Genomic DNA, 21,515 nt, shown 5'->3' on the forward strand with positions numbered 1-21,515 from the left:
GATACTTACAAAGCACGACTTGTAGCAAAAGGTTTCACGCAAACTCAAGGGATTGATTATGATGAAACCTTCTCGCCGGTCGCGATGCTTAAGTCGATCAGGATATTATTTGCCATTGCAGCTCATTTTGATTATGAGATATGGCAGATGGATGTCAAGACCGCTTTTCTTAATGGATATCTTGAGGAAGATGTCCATATGGTTCAGCCTGAAGGTTTTGTCGATCCATCTAATCCTGACAAAGTATGTAAGTTAAGGAAATCAATCTACGGGTTGAAACAAGCATCACGGATGTGGAATCATCGTTTCAATGAAGAAATCAAAGCGTTTGGTTTCGTCCAAAACGGTGATGAGGCGTGTGTGTATAAATGGGCTAGTGGGAGTATAGTCATGTTCCTTATTTTGTATGTCGATGATATACTTTTATTTGGAAATGATATACCATGTATGGAAAGCGTTAAAGCGTGGTTAAGTAGTCGTTTCTCAATTAAGGATCTTGGAGAAGCGACATATATCTTGGGAATAAAGGTCTATAGGGATAGACAAAGGAAATTGATCGGACTCAATCAAAGTGCATACATTGATAAAATCCTGAAAAGGTTCAGGATGGAAAACTCTAAGAAAGGTTTGGTACCTATTCCTAGAGGAACCGTGTTAAGCTCATCCCAAAGTCCTAGCTCTAAGGAAGAGCAGGATAGGATGAAGCATGTTCCTTATGCTTCGGCAATAGGATCTATTATGTATGCAATGATGTGCACTAGACCGGACGTCTCGTATGCTTTAAGCATAACGAGTAGATACCAGCACAACCCAGGTGACAGTCATTGGATGGCTGTCAAGAACATATTAAAATACCTTAGAAGGACTAAGGATATGTTTTTAATATATGGGTCTGGTGAGGAGGAACTCGTCGTAAAGGGTTACGTGGATGCGAGTTTCCAAACTGACCGAGATGATTGTCGGTCACAGTCGGGATATGTCTTCATTTTGAATGGAGGCGCTGTTTCTTGGAAGAGTTCGAAGCAGGATGTTGTCGCGTTATCCACTACATAATCTGAGTACATCGCCGCTTCAATGGCAGCCCAAGAGGCTGCATGGATGAAAAAGTTCATCATGGATCTAGGGATTATCTCTACCATTCAGGAGCCCCTAGAGATATTCTGTGACAATGAAGGTGCTATTGCACAGATCAAGGAGCCTCGTGCTCATCAGAAAACGAGGCACATTGAGCGCAGATTCAACTACATAAGGGATGAAGTTGAAAAGAGAAAGATATGTATTCATAAAGTTCATACCGATCAAAATATTGCGGACCCACTCACGAAGCTCCTCGATAGGCCAAAGCATGAGGGTCATGTTTGTGCATTAGGACTTCGGTATTCTAGTGAGTGGATTTAATCTGTATTTAGTGTTTGTATAAGAACGAATGTAATGGGTATCTCATGAAAATTAATTATGTTTTAATTATTCAATGAGTTATGTTCTATATTTGCATGTTTAATCCATGAATGACTTATGTTGTTCTAAACGTCCGTAGTCGATCATACTTGTGGGAACAAGTATGAAGGTAAGACTATTATGAACCCGGATTGGTTGATATTCATGTGATGAATATAGGGCATAGGTTTGCCACCAAGGTTCATAGATATTTGTGGGATACAAATATTGGACATGATCCGCTCTCAAGGATCACTGCATGGAGTTAGTGCAACTGATCATAAGTAATCCTTGAGTAAAGGTGAGTATCATTGTGTCCTTTGACCTGAGATGCATATCGGATCTGGTTTTTCATCAAGTCTGATATCTTGACTCTCTTCTTTGTTATTTCAGTAACACGATGACGTGTAAGAAAGAGCTCAGATATCATATGAGATGTCAACGAGGATGTATGCAGTCAAGATGGAATTTGTTCCTCTTATGTGTTGAGAGTTTAGATGTCTAAGGCCTGTTAAGTTAAATCATTGAGAGAATGATCACTCTGTGTCTCTTCGATTTGACAGGACATCTAGTAACAAAGGGATATAATGATAAGACTTACCTATATCATACCAAGTATGGACTTGAAGGGGATGATGTTATTGAATGGCACTTAGTCAAACACACTAGGGGTGGTGACCTGTTGTTAGGCCGTATTCACCATTAGCATTAACTTCTTATGAGTCACGTGCAAGTGGGAGATTGTTGGAATACCATATGCCCGAGACACATAATTAGGTTAATGTGGCTAGTTGTGTTTGATCCAAGTCGGGTCATACCCAATAACGAGTTAGACATACACCAATTATGTATTTGTTAAGATAAGATCTATGAGACAAATACAGAACACGATACATTCAGAAAATCGGGTTTCTGAATACTTACTTGAAAGTGTTAAATAAATTAATTGGTTAATTTATTTATTCAAATAATTATTATTAGAATGATTATTTAACTATGTGTTCTTTTATAAAATGGTTTATAAAAGATGGGGTGTTTATATATTTTATAAAGTATAAAATAAATAAATAAAAAAAAATAAATAAATAAATATATTTGGGGCCGGTTTTGGGTGGGCCCCACACCCCATGATTTTGGTCAATATCTTGTCATGGATTTGGTATGGGTTACTTGACCAAAAACACCTAACACCATGTCTTGATTTGATGGAATGATGATATAAAGATCAAGATCATAAAATACTTTCAAGTAACAAAAACCACACAACTCTTTCTTTTCTTTCTTCTTGTTTTCGGCCAAGACAAAAGGAAGAGGCTCGGGTCTCGGTTTTTGGTGTTCAAGCTCCCTAACATAGCTCGGTGTGTGTTGGAGGCTCGGGGTACATTCCGTTTGAGGATTTTCCTTTGAAAGTCTAGCATCATCATCATCATCTTCTTCAACCATCAACTACATCTCTTAAAGGTTTAAGAATGTAAGTTTTACAAGCTTTGATAGTTTAGTTTTTCCGTATTACTTGATCCTTGCCTCGGGTTTCTAACATATAGATTATTGGTAATCTTATGACATGAATAAACTAGGTTGTTCATGAACACATATCATATAAACTTGTAACATATATATATATATATATATATATATATATATACATATGGATAGATATGTTTAGTTTGTAAATATCACGCTTCCGCCTTAATTGTGACTAGTTAAATGGTTAACTTAGTATAAATTATCCATAGAAACCCAACATTCCCAACCTTTAAGTTTGGCACGTGGCCTTATGGGTTTATGAGGATTCCCAACCTTTAAGTTTGGCGTTTGGCCTTATGGGTTTATGAGGATTCCCAACCTTTAAGTTTGGCGCTTGGCCTTATGGGTTTATGAGGATTCCCAACCTTTAAGTTTGGCGCTTGGCCTTATGGGTTTATGAGGATTCCCAACCTTTAAGTTTGGCGCTTGGCCTTATGGGTTTATGAGGATTCCCAACCTTTAAGTTTGGCGCTTGACCTTATGGGTTTATGAGGATTCCCAACCTTTAAGTTTGGCGCGTGGCCTTATGGGTTTATGAGGATTGCCAACCTTTAAGTTTGGCGCGTGGCCTTATGTGCGCATGCACGGCGACGGAGTGGTGACTCGCGGGCGCGCGTGCATGGCGGAGAGTTGCGCACACGCATGGTAGAGGGTTGCGCGCACCTGCATGGCGTTGGAGACTTTTACGTAAAACCAAAAGCATTGAGTCGTCTTTCGAACTCACATGGTGGTTTTCTCGGGCGCGCATGCATGGCTGTGGAGTGAGGATCAGCGAGCGCGCGTGCATGGCAGCAGTCTTTTGCGCAAAACCCACATGGTGGTTTCCACGGGCGCTCACGTATGTCGGCGGAATGGTGACCCGCTGGCGAGCTTGCGTGGTGGTAGTCTTCTGCGCAAAACCCACATGGTGGAGGTCTTTTGCGCGAAACCCACATGGTGGTTCCCGCGGTGGCACATGCATGGCTGCGGAGTGAGAATCCGCGGGCGCGCGTGCATGGCGGCGGAAGTCTGGTAATTTTTGGATCTACAATTTGAGAGTTAGATATGTAATTTTAAACCTAAAATCCAGGTCTGTAATCTAGATCTAGATCTGTAAATCAGATCTAGATAGATCTGAAGCTCGTAGCGGAGAGAATTTAAAACCATCACAGATCCGGAGGCTTGATCATCCGAATCAGGTAGTTTCTTTATTGCACAGATCTGGAAGCCTCTTTTAGATCTATGGATCTTTTTGAGCTTTAATAGAACAAGCCTTGAAGCCTTTTTCTGTAAACTTCCAGATCTGGGTTTTTCATGGGAGAGATCTGACAGCCGAGACGAAAATCGAAGGGTAGTTCGTTGCCGTCCCACGGATGGCGCCAATTTCGAAGCATGAAATGAATCTGACCTGATCCATGACGATGTTCCCACGGATTTTCGAGATGAACGAACCACGACTTGATCTTCTTCCTCGATTGCTTGAGACCTGCAATGGCTTTTCGGGGGTGTGGAGGTGACTGCTAAGGAATCCTGAGGATCTCTTGTTTACAGACACAAAAATAGTATGATGGTGGCTCTTATTGAGAGCCATCCCCCTCTTGATAAGGAGGTGGAGACCTCCTTATATAGGGAGCCTCATGGCCACCATCATGGTACCCTAATGGGCCTAGCCCAGTTAGGGTTACCTCCACAAAACCCCCTCAGCCCAATAACATTGTATTAGTCCATATAATAAAATGAGCCAAACATAATAAATTAGGGTCGTAAACCGGGTTTAGTACCATACCCCTACAATGTCGATGACAAAAGGTGTCATTGTATATAAAAAGAAGTTTATATTTACATTCTCACATCTTTAGGATCATAAGGACAAAAATTTATATACATTTTTTCTTCGTTAGAAAAGGCCCTGATTTTAGTTCCATGTTAAGCCCTAAAATGGCCGACTCAACCATGATACAGTAGGGATGAACAAATTCGGTATCGATATCGAACCAAAATCGGTACCAATTTGGTACTGTTGGTACCGAAGTTTTGAGTTTCGAAATTGGTACCGTACGGTACCAATATTTTCCGAATTTTTCCTCCAATACCGGTTCCGTCCCGGTACCATACCGGTACCAAATCGAATATTTTGGTATAGGCACCAAGAATTTGTGATTTTCGCGATCGGTATTTTCGGAACCGGTACCGAGCTCACCCCTATGTATTAACACAGTTCGTGTTATAAGAAATGTATATTATTCTTAGAAAACGGTAGTCTGTTTAAAGTTATTCTAACGTGAATACGTGATAACAATAGTAGTAGTGTGTAAGAGATGACGTGACACGTGGCACCAGAGCCGGTTTTTGGGCCGTGCAGTGGCACGAGGCCCAAATTTTTAGAGGGCCCCAAAGCCTTAAATTTTATTATATACTATTTGATATGCAAAGCCCAATAAAAAAACACCTTGACTAAAACTACCCAAGCGACTGAACGATTAAACCATCGATTGGAGAATTATATTAACCGCCTAACGAGAATTCTGGGATCTATGGTATGATACTATGATTTTTAATTTTTATTACTTTCTGTTAGTCGATAGTTGACCTAATTTTTTGCTTGCAAATTTGAATTTGAATTTGAATTTGAATTTGAATTTGAATTTTGGGTATAGTCGAACTGGAAGTATAATTTCTATGGATATGCTTGCAAAATCGGTTTTTTTATCGATATGCTTGCAAAATCGTTTTTTTGTTATGGTTGATATAAAAGTGGGTTTTTGACTTTTTGATGATGGTCTGACACGTCGTTCATCTCTTTGGAGATGGAGGGTTGCTTCTTCTTTTTTTCTTTTTTTTACGGTTAATTTTTTGAGAGAAGATTAGAGCCAGCCATAAATAAAATAAAATGAAGTCATATATAAAATTTGTATAGAATTAGTATTTTGATTCATACGTTTGAATATGAACTTTTAGTTTCCTGATACACAAAGTATTTTGTGTTTGTTAATAGGAGACTTTCTTTTAATTTCATGAGCAGATTAGATTTTAGTTTTTTTTATAATAATAATATCAAGCGGCTTGGTCATTTCTCTAATGCTATAAATGCATATAAAGTGCTTTTGACAACTCCGGTAACGGTGGCATCGGCAAAAAGAACCTTTTCAAAATTGAAGTTGTTGAAGCCTTATTTGCGATCGACAATGTCGCAAGAAAGACTTAACGGATTGGCGATGATCTCTATTGAAAGTGAAATATTAGAAAGTATGGACTGCAAAGACTTGATCGAGAGCTTTGCTTCCCAAAACACTAGGAGAGCCTCAAAATTTGCTTAAGTTCCATCATTTTGATACACTACTTTTTTTTGTTTATTTTATAACATTTGTACTCGCATGGTGGTTTTTTAATATAATAATTGATGAGTTTATATTATAAAGAGGAGGCCCAAGATTTGGCTCGCACGAGGCCTAAATCTTTTTTTATTATTTTCGGAGACGGGCCTGCGTGGTACGCTATGCATTTGCATTATCACTGGTTTTTACATTTACTTTATTAAAAAGAAATTTAGAATTCCATTATTCAATTGAAATCAAAACCTAAAGAAAATGAAATAAATTGTTTAACCTAAAAGTGTTTTTTAGTCGATAGTTGTACTCAAGTTGTGTATGAGGATATGATTTTCCCTACAATAAACTACTTACTAAATTTGCTAACGAATCAAACTTTCATCCCAATTCCCGTTTCTAAATTTGTCATACCTGTACAACGTTTTCCCGATCCAAACATCTTCTTCACCTCCGTATTTGCTCCAAGTAACATCTTGTCTCTAGTCGAGGTAAGCTCGCAAACCATGGTACATTTAGTGCATATCCAACCTGTTGATATATTCTCAAGTAAGTCGCTACAAGTAAGTTCATATAAACTAACTATAGGGAATAGCCTTTCTGAATCCTAACTGTTACATCTACTTAATCCTAAATTATACCAAATTTCTATAGATTGTTTTGCTAGTGGTTTTTTGAAGTAATAATTTTGCATACCTCTCCAGGCAAGTCCTTGTTGATGATCCATTTATCAAGAAGCTTGTTTGTCAATCGGTTTTCCTTCAAGTAGTTATATGAAAATTTCTTGGCATCATCAAGTATTTTCTCTCCGGGAAAGAGCATTTGTGAAGCCCTATACAAGTTGAACGTTCCGGTGATCGCTTGCGTTGACTGCCCCACAAAGCATACAAATTTACCATTTTTCTCAAATTGTTGAAACACATCTGTCATAAAATTACTTTTTGGTCTCAATTTTGTCGCTATCAATGTTTTTGGCATGCTAAAACCTAATTAACGAACCTGGATTGATTTCATAACCATACATTCTCAAAACCCTAAAGCCCATAGCGGTATCATCAACATCTTGTACATGTGAGTTTTTCGCCCAACAAATCCCATCATTCGTCCAATACCTGATATTGAGTTCGTAATGATCTTAATACTGTTTCCGTTATTCGTTTAGCATAAATGGTGTAGTGGGGTACCTTAGGTTTAGAAGGTGATTTATGAACACAAAACAATGCGTTAACCACGATCATATACCATATACTATAGTTACACATGGTATAATGATAACATATTATTAATGGCACATGAATCAATTCACAATGTACTAATCATGTTCAATACGTTGAATACAAACTAACCCTAACATTGAAGCACGACAATTGATGTTAGAAAGGAAAGTCAAAGATAACGGAGCCAATCATGGGATCAGTTTTCATCATCATATCCCAGCTCGTATTTACCACAATTACGGTCTGTAGTTTAATTATTTCCCTTATTTATAATTGTAAAAACACCTATAAATAATGGTGTCCTTTTCTTTTGTGAAAAACAGCATAATAAAATCCATTTTCTTCATCTTAAACTCTAATTATTATAGACAATATATGGTATCAAAGAATTGCCAATGATCCTTGAATCATATTGTTCATCACATACCTAACACTTACCAGCCAAATTGTTTCCACCCTACCATGCCTGAATCAGACGGTAGCTCAAATGTAAACCTTTACAATCATATCATCCAAATAACCAAACTCCTTAAGAATGGTCTCAATTCCCAAACACAAAACCCCAAAAAGAATATTTCCAGCGACCCGTCTAAACAAGGCGGGGTAACTACCATAAATCCACAAATCAATGACCACGATTGAGAAAGAAAAAATGGTTGAAAGATAGCCACCACCATGGGCAACCGTAATTCTGCCAATAACGGCGGTGACAACTAGAAGTCCACAAATAAAGTCAATTTTCCCCAAGTTCCAAACCTAGAATTCTGTAGTCGCAAATTAGTGCCGACAAGAAACTCGGGGAAAAGAAACCACTAGCGACGACCATTAGCAGACTATAACCATAAGTGACGATGAAGGATTAGGAGGTATTGAGGCAACGTGTGTTGAGGATGAGAACCAGACGTCAGGTACAGGGTTTGAGCTATTAAACTCAAGCCCTACCAACTTTAATCCTTCAAGTTTATGCATAAACCATTCAAACTCTTCTATTTTGAATCCTAGGATTTTTAGTTGTGAGATTCTAAACATTTTAGAAAACAACCCTCCATCCTATGTTAGTCAAAATAATATTAAATGGGAAAGGGGTGGACAATTAATAGGAAGGCAAACGTGGTACAAAATTGTGATGAAAAGGATAAGTCATGGATACTCGATTGTGGTGTCACTGACATCATAACATTTGAGCTATCGAATGTTGTCTCAAAAACTAAACCCATAAAAACTCATATTCAAACTGCAAATGGGGAACTTGTTACTGTTAGGGGGGGGGGGACAATTGAAATTTCACCAACGATGAAGTTATCAAATTTTCTTTACATGTCGTATTTGTCACATAAATTATTGTCAATCAGTTACGTTAATGCACCCCACCTTTTGTATTTATAGGACATCAGGACGAATATGAGTATTGGACGTGGCGCTAAACACCAATGATTGTATTATATGGACGAAGTGACTCATCAAGGGACTGAGATGTTGGCTTATGGTAGTACTAATAGAGAAGCTTGGTTGTGGTACAGAAGGTTGGGACACCTGTCTAATGGTTACTGATATATTTTATTTCCAAAGTTATTTCCTACAAACTTCAAATGTGAACTTCTATTTTGGCCAAAATTCAACTACACACTTTTAAACCAAATGACACTGAGGTTGAGTTTCCTATTTCATTAATTCACTCAGACATGTGGGATCGACCAAAATTACGGGAGGACAAAATTTCTTTTATTTTGTTATCTTTGTTTATGATTGCACTCGAATGACTTGTGTGTATTTTTAGAAACACAAATCCAAAGTCTTCAAAAAATTTACAACCTTTCAAACCATGATCCTAAACCAGTTTCAAAATCAATCCAAATCCTTCGATCTGACAATGGCGGGGAATATGTTAATAATTTCGTGAAACAATATTGTCCATCAAAAGGAATAATCCATCAAACCTCATGCTCACACACACTCGAACAAAATGGTATGGTCGAATGAAAAAACCGTATCATCTTGGAAATAACTCAGGCCTTACTCATTGAATCTAAAGTTCCAAACACATTTTGGCCCGAAGCTCTTGCTACAGCCACCTATCTTCTCAATTGTCTACCAACCATAGCTGTTAACCTTAAAAATCCAGTCTAAGCCCTAACCAAATTCATTAAAATTCATCCTCCTTTCACTTTGCCACCCAAAATCTTTGGTTGCTCGGTCCATATACCCGAAACAAAACAAATCAAAGCAAACTTGATCCATATGCCCAAAAATGTGTTTCCGTTGGGTATGGGGTCAACCAAAAGGGATGTCGATGTTATAATCTAAAAACACTTCACATTTTTACTACAATGAAATGTGATTTCCTCGAATTTGAATTCTGTTACAACACCCAACAGAGTGATCATGAGGAGAAAGATTATACTGACTGGTTGAATTGGATACCGTCATCAGAAGAAGTTAATCAGAGTTTCCCAAGTGAGTCACATACATCCTCACAAATAGATAGCAAAACAATCAGTGCCACTAAACAAAATCTTCCTGACCTGTGTATGAGGTAAGTCATTCTCAACCCCCTTAATTCTCATAGCATTGAAACACCTGAAACTAATCAAAAATGATTATTCAAGGGAGCTCAAAAGTAATCATCTTGATCATATAATATAACATGGTAATCAGGAAACACAAGAAGAAATACCCAAAAGATATGTGCTTCCACCAAGAGCAAATAGAGGAATTCCTCCAAAGCATTACTTCGCGAAAAAATAAACTAAAGGTTCGAGGTATCCTATAGCAAACATAGCTAATAGAAATTTATCTAAGGAAGCTAAAGCTTTCACTACGTCTCTATACCTGGAGGAAACCCCAAATAATGTGGATTAAACCTTATGATCAAAGAAATGGAAAGAAGACATGGAGAGTGAAATGCATGCCCTTGTTAAAAGTGACACATGGAAAAATGTTCACTTTCGACCGGAAAGAAAACTGTGGGATGCCGTTGGGTATTTAATCTTAAACTTAAACCATATAGGATTGTTAAAAGATGTAAATCCCATATGGCCTCTAACCGGTATACTCAGACATATGGAGTCAACTACTCATAAACCTTTTCACCAGTCACCAAAATTAACACAATAAGGGTTCTTTTCTTAGTTGTTGCTAAGAAAGGATGACCTCTTCACTAATATGATGTAAAAAAACACCGTCCTGCATAGTAAACTTAAAGAGGAAGTGTATATGGAAGCTCCACCAGGATTCAAAGAAAACTTTAAAGCCAGAGAAGTTTTCCAGTTAAATAAGTGTCTACGAACACAAACAACCTCCTAAGCGTGGTTTGGGAGATTTACAGTCGCTATGAGACAATACGGTTTGAACAGAGTAACTTTTATCACACTTTATTCGTTAAACGAAGAGGTGATCATGTGACCTGTTTGATTATTTATGTTGGCGATATGATTATTACAGGGAATGATGATGAAGAAATGTTAAAATTAAATAAAAAAGTGTTCAAAGAATTCTAAATGAAAGATCCGGGAACACTTGAGTACTTCCTTGGAATAGAGGTTCCCAAGTCTAAACAAGGCATCTTCATTTGTTTATAAAAGTATATTCTTGATCTACTAGCGAAAACTAGAATGGTGGACTGCAAACCAGCGGATACTCCCATAATTGTTAACCACGATCTTCATATGGTAGCGGGAGCAGAGCTAGTAGATAAGAAAAACTATCAAGAATGGTAGGGAAGCTGATATATCTAGGCATACCCGTCCAGACATAGCCTATGTCGTAGGGTTAGTTAGCCAGTTCATGCACCAACCTCAAGTCACTTATATGGACACTGCTTTCAGGATTATTAAATACCTAAGAGGAATAGTTAGTCATGGTGTCCTCTTCAAACCAAATGGACATCTTCATATCCAAGATGTTGCGTATTAGGCAGAAGATAAAGGTGGCAGGAGGTCAACATCAAGCTACTTTACTATGGTTAGTGAAAATTTAGTTACATGGAGGAGCAAAAAACAAAAGGTAGTTGTACTGTCTGGTGCAGAAACGGAATTTCGAGGAATAGCACGAGGCTAGATAGAATTGTTATGGATACGAAAACTTTTAACATAGATTGGTTTTTCCCCAATCTAAGCTAGCAGGATCATGTGTGATAACTAAGCAGCAATTCAAATATCAAAAATCCAGTGCACCACGATAGAACAAAGCATGCGGAAGTTAATAGAAACATCATCAAAGAAAAACTAGCAGGTATAATAGAGCTTCTATATGTGCAATCAAAAGATCAACTAGCACACATCCTAACAAAAGAAGTCAACGAAAGATATTCAACTTTTAGGTCCCGTTTTTGTATGCGTAGTCTTTTGTATTGGATTTTCATGTATTGGGCCATTCATGTTGTTTTGTTTGTATTTAGGCCCAAGGAAAATTGTAAACAAGCCCATTGGGCATATTAGTAATACAATCATGCTTCTCATGCATGCTCCTCTATAAATAGGGAGCATGCCATGAGAAACAAGAATCTTTTGCCAAATCTCTAACTCACACATACTTACTTTCTCACTAGTTCTTTCTCTCTCTATCTCTCTCTCACTTCCTTAACCGAAAATAACTCTCAAGATCTGAGACCTCTTAGGTGACTTAGTGTGATTTCCGCTAGCACTAAGTTTGGTTGATCCAAGACACGTTGTTAGATCCACCCACGTTTTGGGACCTACAATTGGTATCAGAGCTTCGGCTCACTAGTTGAGTTTTTTGGATCACAACCTTGGGTTTTGATCTTGAGAAAGTATTCTTGCAAGAAAACTAGAAAAATATAAAAAGAATCGGGGTTCAAGTTCCACAACATGACTTAGAAAGTGTTCTTGGTAGTAAACACAAGTTTAAAAGGTGTTAAAATTAAAGGTTTGGGTTTGAAATTTGTTAAAAATAAAGTGTTAAAACACAATCTGACAAGTTAGGTGGGCAGATCCCTAGAAAGATTGCTTCTAGAAGACTGAACTTTTTCGCTTCTCATAAGTATTTCGCATCGCTTGAAATAGTCTCGCTTCGCTTGGGATTATTTCGATTCGCTTGGAAAGTGTTTCGCTTCGCATAACTTTTTCGCTTCGAAACAAAACCATTTCGCATCGCACAGAACTTTTTCGCTTCGCTTGGCATAAACTTTTTAGCTTCGCATAAACTAGTTTCGCGTGAAAAAACTGTTCTGTTAGAATTTAAACTGTTTAAGGGAGTGTTAGTGTTTGAGACTGTTGTGACCATAGCTAGTACTGATTCTAAGCTATTGAAGGGGTACTTGTTACTTGAGAACCAAGTGGGAACCAATACTAAACCTCCAAAGTTTTATGACCTTAGATGATAACTTTGCTGATTTCAAATGGAGGTTTATGAAATTTATCTCGTTGACTGACTCTGACTTAATGAGATGTTTTGAAGAAGGTCCTCATATTCCCATGACTGTCACTCCAAATGGGAACAATTAAAGACTCTTGAAAATTATGATGACAACGATAGGACCTTGTTAGAGTAGGACAAAAAGGCATACCTCACTTTAACCGTTTGTCTCTCAAATGAAATTACTGAGACTCTGCGTGAACACAGAAGTGCAAAAGGTTTGTGGGATGCACTTATAGAAAAAGTTGAGGAAAATGCTTAAATTAGGGAAAACAAGAAGGCACTGTTGAAAGAAGAGTTCAATATGTTTAACCATCGTCAAGGTTAAGCTGTGTTGGACTTGGTAAAGAGGTTTGAAAAGTTGATGGTTAGAATTAGAGCTGCAAGTGTTAACATCACGAACTCTGAAGTCAACCACAAGTTGATGAATTCGTTGTCGTATAGTTGGAGTACTAACACAATCACGATCAAGATAACTACCAATCTGAATGCCATGACGAACACTGATTTGATATCCACTATCAAATCATTTGAAATGGACGAACAAATGAGAATGAACAATCATCTGAGTTCTCTGAATCAAGCTGGGGTGAATACTGCATCATCTATGCCAACTGCCTTCATTAGCAAAACCCAGCAGAATATGTATCCAATAACCACTCCAAAGTACTCCTCAAGTGTACCACCTCAGACAATTGCATTTATCTAAACCGGCAATCAGTCCACGTCAACTGGTTCTAGCTCATTTCAGAAGGCTGTCGATAGTGCAGTTGAACAAGCCTTGAAGGCTCATGGGATTTCCTCATCCTCAAAACCTTAGTCAAGTAAAAGTTCAAGCTACTGTGAAGCTCTTCCTATGCTGAATGATTCAAATATCTCACTGGTTCATGCTTTCCTGTCAAGCCATGAATAGTTGATGCAAGGTAATCTGTTGCCACCAAAATTTGAGACTAGGGATCTAAAAGACATCAACCAAAAGGATCTCGAGAATATGGATATTAAGTACCAAATGGCAATGGCTGTGCACAGAGCTACAAACTTCATGAATATGTATGGAAAAGACAGCTTCAAGGATTCAGACAGGAAGAGGATTGGTTTTGATAAATCAAAGCTTCAACGTTACAACTGCAGTGAGATGGGCCATTTTTCAAGAGAATGCACGAATCCGCCAAAACCTATAAATGACATAACTGAGGTAACCGATGAAGAAAACAGCAAGTCAGCTGGAAAGAAGCACGAAGTGCACAAGCCAAGCAACTCAGCTCCAAGAATTGGAAGTCACCCACACTAAAGGCAGTTCAAGCTCAAACTCAAGAGCCCTTGTCTCACAAACCGAGGTCCAGGCTGGTATGGATTGGGATGATCAGTTTCAAGAGCTGCAGAACCACCTCAACATGGCAGGAATGGCGTTTACCTCAAACCACGAAGCGTCTTCATCTTCAGCTGCAAAAACTGAAGCATCACCAGCTGATGAGGTAAATTATAATCTGTGTTCTCAAGCTTGCAATGACATGGTTACATACTATAGATATCATCAAAATGAAGTTTTGAAAGAAAATGCAAAACTTCGACAGTTAAACGCTGAATATGTAAAAGCTAACAAGATTTACATTGAGAAAATTGAGACTCATCGTGATGATGTGGCAAATCTGAAACTTAAAATTTTTAAAAAGTAGCATGAAGTAATTTATTACAAAAACATATTTTCTGAATTAAAAGCTGAAATAGAAAGTTTGAAACTTGATGCTTCTGAGAAAAAGGAAAAATAAAAGAGAGTTGAAAGATTTGAAACATCATCTGAGAAATTGGATGATCTTATTGGAGCCTAAAGAAGTACTAAACTGAAAGCGGGGTTGGGGTACAATTACATTGTTGTACCACCACCTTTAAATGACAACTACACCTGTTTGCCCCACTTCAGCTATAATACTTCTCCCGAGGAGGAAATGGCATATGGGGTTGGTAGAATACCAAAACCTATGACATTTGTTCCTGTTGGATCTCAAACTGCTGCTCCAGCCTCATCATCTAATAAAATCTAACATCAATGTGTCTTGTAGCAGATGATGTAAATGATGGTGATTATGGGAAGGCTAGGGTTGTAAGCAAAATGGAGAGTTAGAACCCCGTTTTGAGTCTTGTGTGGGGCTAACAAAGTCAATTAACAATCATGGTTGTAATAAAGTCTGTGAGTCTATGTTAGGAAGCTTAATGTCAGGATCAAAACTTGTATGTTGTGAAAGTTCAAGTGATGACAGTTGTAAAGATGTTTGTAATGAAACTGAATGTTCTTCATCTGATTCAGAGTGTGAAACAGTTTTTGACGAAACAATCGAAGCTAAGGTTGATGAACAGACTAGTCCTAGTTGCTCATCAATTGATCATGATATTGAGAATTTGAGAAAACAAGAATCAAATTTTGAAACTGAAAAACCAAGCACTTCTTGTAAATATGTACCACCTACGAAAACCACATTTTCTCAAAATACTAATTGTAACAATAGTTCTCAACTTTATGATCAATTTGATAGTGCCTATTACTACTCTCGACAGAAACCTAGGCAATCAAATTATTTTGCAACTCACTGTTCAAATGTTCACAATTATCAGTCAGATAGAGGTTACCAACACGTTAACCCGACTACATCATCTTATCCCACATATCTCAGTGATCATGATGTCTATAAATGCAACCAACGAAAGTGTTGCTTTGTTTGTGGAAATCCACCTCATCTTGCGAGACATTGCAAGAACTGGCATAAGTAACAAAGAGATTTACATAGTAAGTTCGGTCAGACATTTACTAAGGTTCCCGCAATAACTAAGGAAATGCCTCACCGAACTCACTCTTCAGCCATTGAGACGGATTTCAAACCGAAAAGAATTGAGAAACCCAAGAAACCTTTTTGGCTAACCCAGAGGGAAAGGAAAAGGTTAGCAAAGGGTTTTGAAGCTGAAAGACCTAAGAATCCTTCAAAAGTTTTCCCAAAAGCTAATCCAGAGGACTTTGTTGTCAAGCCCAATCCAAAAAGAAGGCAATCCATAAAACCTTTCCAAAACCGAGGAAATCATAACTCAAGTTCCTCGAGGGATTGTTCTTCTGATTCTGATTCTTCAAAAGATTATATTTTAAGAATCATAAAATTAAACTGGGTGATTTTCTGTTTAATTTTCCAGAGACAAGTACGTCTCTGGAAACCCTCCACTAACTAGTTGTTCATGTATGTAGGGTCAGCCTGGAAGGCCTGTCAATAGTATTTGGTACTTGGACAGTGGCTGCACCCGACATATGACAAGAGATGAGTCCCTGTTGTTTGACATCAAACCATTCGATGGTGGACATGTCTCTTTTGTCGATGACATAGGAGGAGAAATCACGAAATAAGGCAAGGTCTCCAATGGTACATTGACCTTTGATGAAGTCAATCTTGTGGAACAGCTCAACCACAATCTACTCAGTGTCTCCCAAATCTGTGATAAGAAATTCTTTACTCTTTTTACAGAAAATGAGTGTCTAAACCAGGTTTTAAAGTCCCTGAAGAGTGGATTATGTTGCGTACTCCGAGGCACAATGATGCTTACATTCTGGACATGAGAAGTAATTATACAATGCGTACTACTTCTTGTTTGATGTCCAAGGCCTCAGAAAACGATTCATCCTTATGGCATCGATGATTGGGTCACATCAACTTTAAAAACTTGAATAAGTTAGTTAAAGGTGACCACATGAAGGGGTTGCCTGTGAAATCTTTTCATTGTGCTGAAAAATGTTTATCTTGTTCTAAATGCAAACATCACAAACTTCCTCACAGACCCAAGACTGTTAATTCCATAAATTCTACTCTTCAACTGTTGCATATGGATCTTTTTGGTCCAATCCAACATTTGGCAATAGGTCGAAAAGCCTATTGTCTGGTTATTACTGATGATTACTCGTGTTTCAGTTGGACTTTTCGGCTAGGACACAAGGATGAGACATCCCAGTTTCTGCTTAGATTCATCGTGTTGGTTGAGAACCAAACAGACAAAAGAGTGAAGTGTATCAGAAGTGACAACGGAACATAATTCTGTAACAAAGTGGTGAATGAATTCTGTTATAACAAGGGAATCCTTCATCAATTCAGCACACCATACACTCCCGAACAAAATGGGGTGGCTGAACGACGAAACCGTACATTGGTTGAAGCCGCTAGAACAATGCTGTCATACTCCAAACTTTCATTGATTTTCTGGGGTGAAGCCATAAACGCTGCCTGCTTTATCCAGAACCGTGTGCTTCTGAACAAAAGATTGAACAAGACTCCGTATGAAGTCTTCTATGGAACGAAACCAAGGGTCAATTTCTTCAGAACGTTTGGATGTCCCTGCACCATACTCCAAAACAATACTGGTATAACTTCCGTGTTTGCTAAAAAGGCGGATGAGTGCTACTTTGTTAGTTACTCTGCTGACAAAAGTGCTTATCGGGTGTATAATAAGAAATATAGAGTAATCTTGGAGTCTTTCAACATTGATTGGTGATGTAACACAAAGTGTACAACTTATTGCATTGAATTATCCTCATATTTATACCAAACTCCATGAAGTTCATTGTTTTTGGTACTTATTGGAGTTATTTGTGAATTTGCAGGTCCGGGCGCCCGCCCGACAAAGAAAACACGAAAAGAGGATGTTTCGTGGACAAAAATTGCCAGCCTGTGCAAGCCCGTGCCAGAACAGAGAAATATGACTTTTTGGTCAGAATAAAGCAAGGGGTTGACTTTCCACATTGAGGCACAGCCGTGCAAGCCCGTGCCAGACGTCTAAACAGCATATATACACATCCATTATCCTCATTTTTGGGGGTGGAGTCTTGGGGATTTTCTCTCAACCAAGTGTAGCATTTTTAGGGGATTCTTGGAGGCTTCCACCAACATAAGATTCATCATTCCATCCTTCAATCCTTGCTTGATTTTGGTTTGCATTTCTATGTTTAAGAGCATGTTTTGTAAGCTTATTTCTAGATTGATTGTAGTTGTGTTAAGCCTTATGGGCTAAAGACTTTTACTATCTAGACATTGTTGAAGCTTTACCATTGTGATTTTCATCTATGTATAGTTATGGTAATTTGGTTTTCTTTCAAGGAAATGTTGAAGTTATGAGTTGATATTGATGGTGTTCATGCTTGTTAGAATTGCATACCTTGTTAGTCTTACAAATGTTTAGGCATTCATGTTGGAAAACTTTGTTCTAGATGTTTGTTTGTAAACTTTGAATGTTCATGTTTTCTTTGTTTACATTGCTAAGATAGGAATGACTAGTAAGGATTAGTTTGGTTATAATATTATTGATGAGCATGAAACCCTACACTTGATATTGGAAAATTGATGAGTGTTGTTATGATTCTTGACTTGGTGATGACTTGCTAGTTAAACTTTCATAAGTTGTTGTTTAATTCATGAGTTTAGCTAATTTAGTGTAATCTTAGGTGGTTAGATTGTTGTTCATGCTAGCTTTCCTTTGATTATGAGACTTTGTTGTTTTGACAAACAAGTTAGTCTATGTTAAATTCTTGATTGAAAACCCATCATGATGATTATTTTGTTAGTATTAAGTTGCTTGATTGTAATCTAGTAGTTATGTTTAGATTCATGATGTTTACCATATTATTGTTATTTTATCACATTGGTAGAGTGAATGCATGTCTAGTTAGTTTTGTTGGATTGATCATTTCTTGCATTTTTATTTGCTTTGTTTTCATTGTATGCTAGTTTAATTAGTTAAAAATTCAAATTAAGATTTCTTTGTTCGGTTAGTCATTTACAAAGATTTAGTACTAGAAAATTACCGTATCCATGGATTGACACTCGGTTCTTGTTTAAACTTTATTACAAATGATAGGTAAACTTGCCTTTCGTGTGATTTAGTTATACGTGAAAACCTACTTTTAAAACCCGATTTGTGTGGAACTTTTATCCAAATTTATATATATATATATATATATTCACACACGTCAATTGGCAAGAATTGAACCGTACAGATGCACACAACGGTCCTAACTGGATGTTTGATTATGAAAGTTTGTTCAAGCAATTTTGTGGGATGTATGTGACACCAGTGGTACCAACAGTTTCCCCTGTTGTTTCTGCACCAGTTCAACCTGCTGATGATCAATCTATCTTGATGCAAGCTGTATTGAGAGGTCTTGAAGATGTTAATGTAGCTGTTGTTACACCCGTACTTAATGTACCACCTGTGGCTAATCAACCATCCCCGATCAATAATGTGCAGCCCTCTGCAGACTCTACAGAGATGCCCATTGTTGAAGACACCACTGATTCATATGTGTCAGCCGACAATGTTGAAAATGTTCATGCCGAACATGCAGAGCCGCCTCCAGCAGAACCTAGTGTAGTGGAATCTGTTCCCACACCTCCCTCAAATGAAGAAAATCAAGGTCCTGCTGTGGAGACTGGTGCATCAAATGTGCAAGTTGAACAAACTCTGAATGAAGCTTCTGGTAACACCGACTCAACTTCTGTTCCAGCCATCGTTGTGCCATTTTATGATAACCTATGGGAAGGTCACATTGCTGAAGAACATTTGGTTGATCAAGAAAGAGACGCAAGTGATCCTCAACCAAATGCTCCTGTCAATGTGACTACAGTCTTTCATCCCATAGAGAGCCTGACCATTCAGCTTGAGGCAACACCAGTCGAGCATGCCGATCAAATTCCATAGTTACCGATCCATCGTCGACATCCAACTTAGAACATCATTGGAGATCCTTCCGCTGGCATTCAAACACGCAGCACCTGTGGTACTATTAACAGCTGTTTTTTTGCTTGTTTTATTTCACAGGTAGAGCCCAAGGACTACAAAGTTGCATTGAAAGAGAATTCCTGGGTTGAAGCAATGCAAGAAGAGCTGTTACAGTTCAATAAGTTGAATGTTTGGAGGCTAGTGAAGAAACCAGAACATAAGAAGCCGATCGGAATGAAATGGGTGTTCCGAAATAAAAAGGACGACAAGGGGGTCATCATAAGAAATAAAGCCCGGCTTGTTGTGCAAGGCTTTTGGCAACGTGAAGGACTTGATTACGATGAGGTTTATGCAACCGTAGCAAGATTAGAAGCAATCTGCATCTTTTTTGCCTACGCATCATACATAAAATTTCAAAGTATATCAGATGGACGTGAAGACTGCTTTCTTGTACGGGAAGGTGAAAGAAGAAATCTATGTCAGACAACCTCCAGGTTTTGAAGACCCAGATCATCCTGATCATGTTTATCGACTTGACAAAGCACTTTATGGTCTTCACCAAGCACCTCGTGCCTGGTATGCCACACTGGCTGATCATATAGTAAATAATGGGTACAAGAGAGGAATTGTCGATCAAACTCTCTTTGTCAAGAAGGTTAAGGGTGATCTGATTCTGGTCCCAAGGGTATGTTGACGATATTATCTTTGGGTCCACGAATAAGTATATGTGCAAGGAGTTTTCTGACATTATGCAAAAGCGATTTGAAATGAGTTCCTTAGGGGAGATGACATTCTTCCTGGGCTTACAAGTTGAACAAAAGAAGGACGAGACTTTAATACACCAAGAAAAGTACGTTCATGACATTATTCAGAAATTTGAATCCAAAAACTCAACGGATTTTATGACACTAATCGCCACATGACCTGTTCTTGCTCCTGATCCATCGGGAAAACCCGTCGATCAACACCTATATAAGTCCATGATTGGTTCCCTGATGTATCTCACTGCAAGCAGACCGGACATCATGTTCCCTGTTTGTTAGTGTGCCAGATATCATCAGACCCGAGAGAATCCCATATGACGGCTATCAAGCGTATTTTCAGATACTTGAAAGGAATACCACGTTTAAGACTTTGGTATCCAAAAGAGTCCTCCTTCGAACTTCATGCTTACACCGACAGTGATTATGGGGGATGAAATGTTTATAGAAAATCAACATCGGGTGGATGCCAATTCCTGGGAGATCGATTGATTTCTTGGCAGTGCAAAAAGCAAGTTATTGTGTTCAACTCCACAGTAGAAGCCGAGTACATTGCCGCATCCAGCTGCTGCTCACAAGTTATTTGGATCCAGTATCAGCTGCTGGATTATGGTTTGAATTTCTATGATACAATGATCAAATGTGATAATGAGGCTGCCGTTGCTATTGTTAAAAACCCGGTCCAGCACTCAAAGACTAAGCACATCGACATCAGAATATACTTAATTCGTGATAGTTTTGATCGTAAGCTTGTGAATATAAAAAGGATCCAAACTGATTTTAATTGTGCTAATCTCTTTACCAAAGCTTTTAGTCGTGCCCGATTTTTGTTTCTCGTTGAATCGTTGGGCATGATTTCTTTTGAGTAAAGTTTATTTTTTGTTTTAAAATTGTAAATATTTTTCAAATATCTAACAATTTTAGAGGGAGAAAATGAGTTAAGTTTAACTCACCAAAAAGATTTTCAACTTACTTCAAGAAAAACCAAAATCCAGTCGCCTGACTTAACAAAAAGATTTTAATTTTATATATAATATTAATTTCATCTTTACTCCTATTTAAGAAAAATTTAGGAAAACTCTAAAAGAATTATCCCGTTTAGAGGGAGCTCCTTCGTAGAAGGAGTCGGATATTTTAAAATTTTCAATTAAGAA

General features: G+C 38.0%; 1 pseudogene across 1 annotated transcript in view; it reads right to left on the reverse strand.

The window, feature by feature from the left end:
- Nucleotides 1-6,932: 6,932 nt before the first annotated feature.
- The window catches only part of LOC143577999 ((-)-kolavenyl diphosphate synthase TPS28, chloroplastic-like), a 48,116-nt pseudogene continuing 33,533 nt past the window's right edge, over nucleotides 6,933-21,515 (reverse strand). Inside the window, exons 8-9 of the transcript XR_013143199.1 lie at nucleotides 7,269-7,381; nucleotides 6,933-7,192 (exon numbers count right to left, since the gene is read on the reverse strand). The product of XR_013143199.1 is annotated as a (-)-kolavenyl diphosphate synthase TPS28, chloroplastic-like (transcript). The remainder of the gene's footprint in view (nucleotides 7,193-7,268; nucleotides 7,382-21,515) is intronic.

This window comes from Bidens hawaiensis, unplaced genomic scaffold (assembly GCF_021521415.1).
Source record: "Bidens hawaiensis isolate Kalapana, Puna unplaced genomic scaffold, B.hawaiensis_p1.1 tig00028992_1, whole genome shotgun sequence".
Taxonomy (NCBI): domain Eukaryota; kingdom Viridiplantae; phylum Streptophyta; class Magnoliopsida; order Asterales; family Asteraceae; genus Bidens; species Bidens hawaiensis.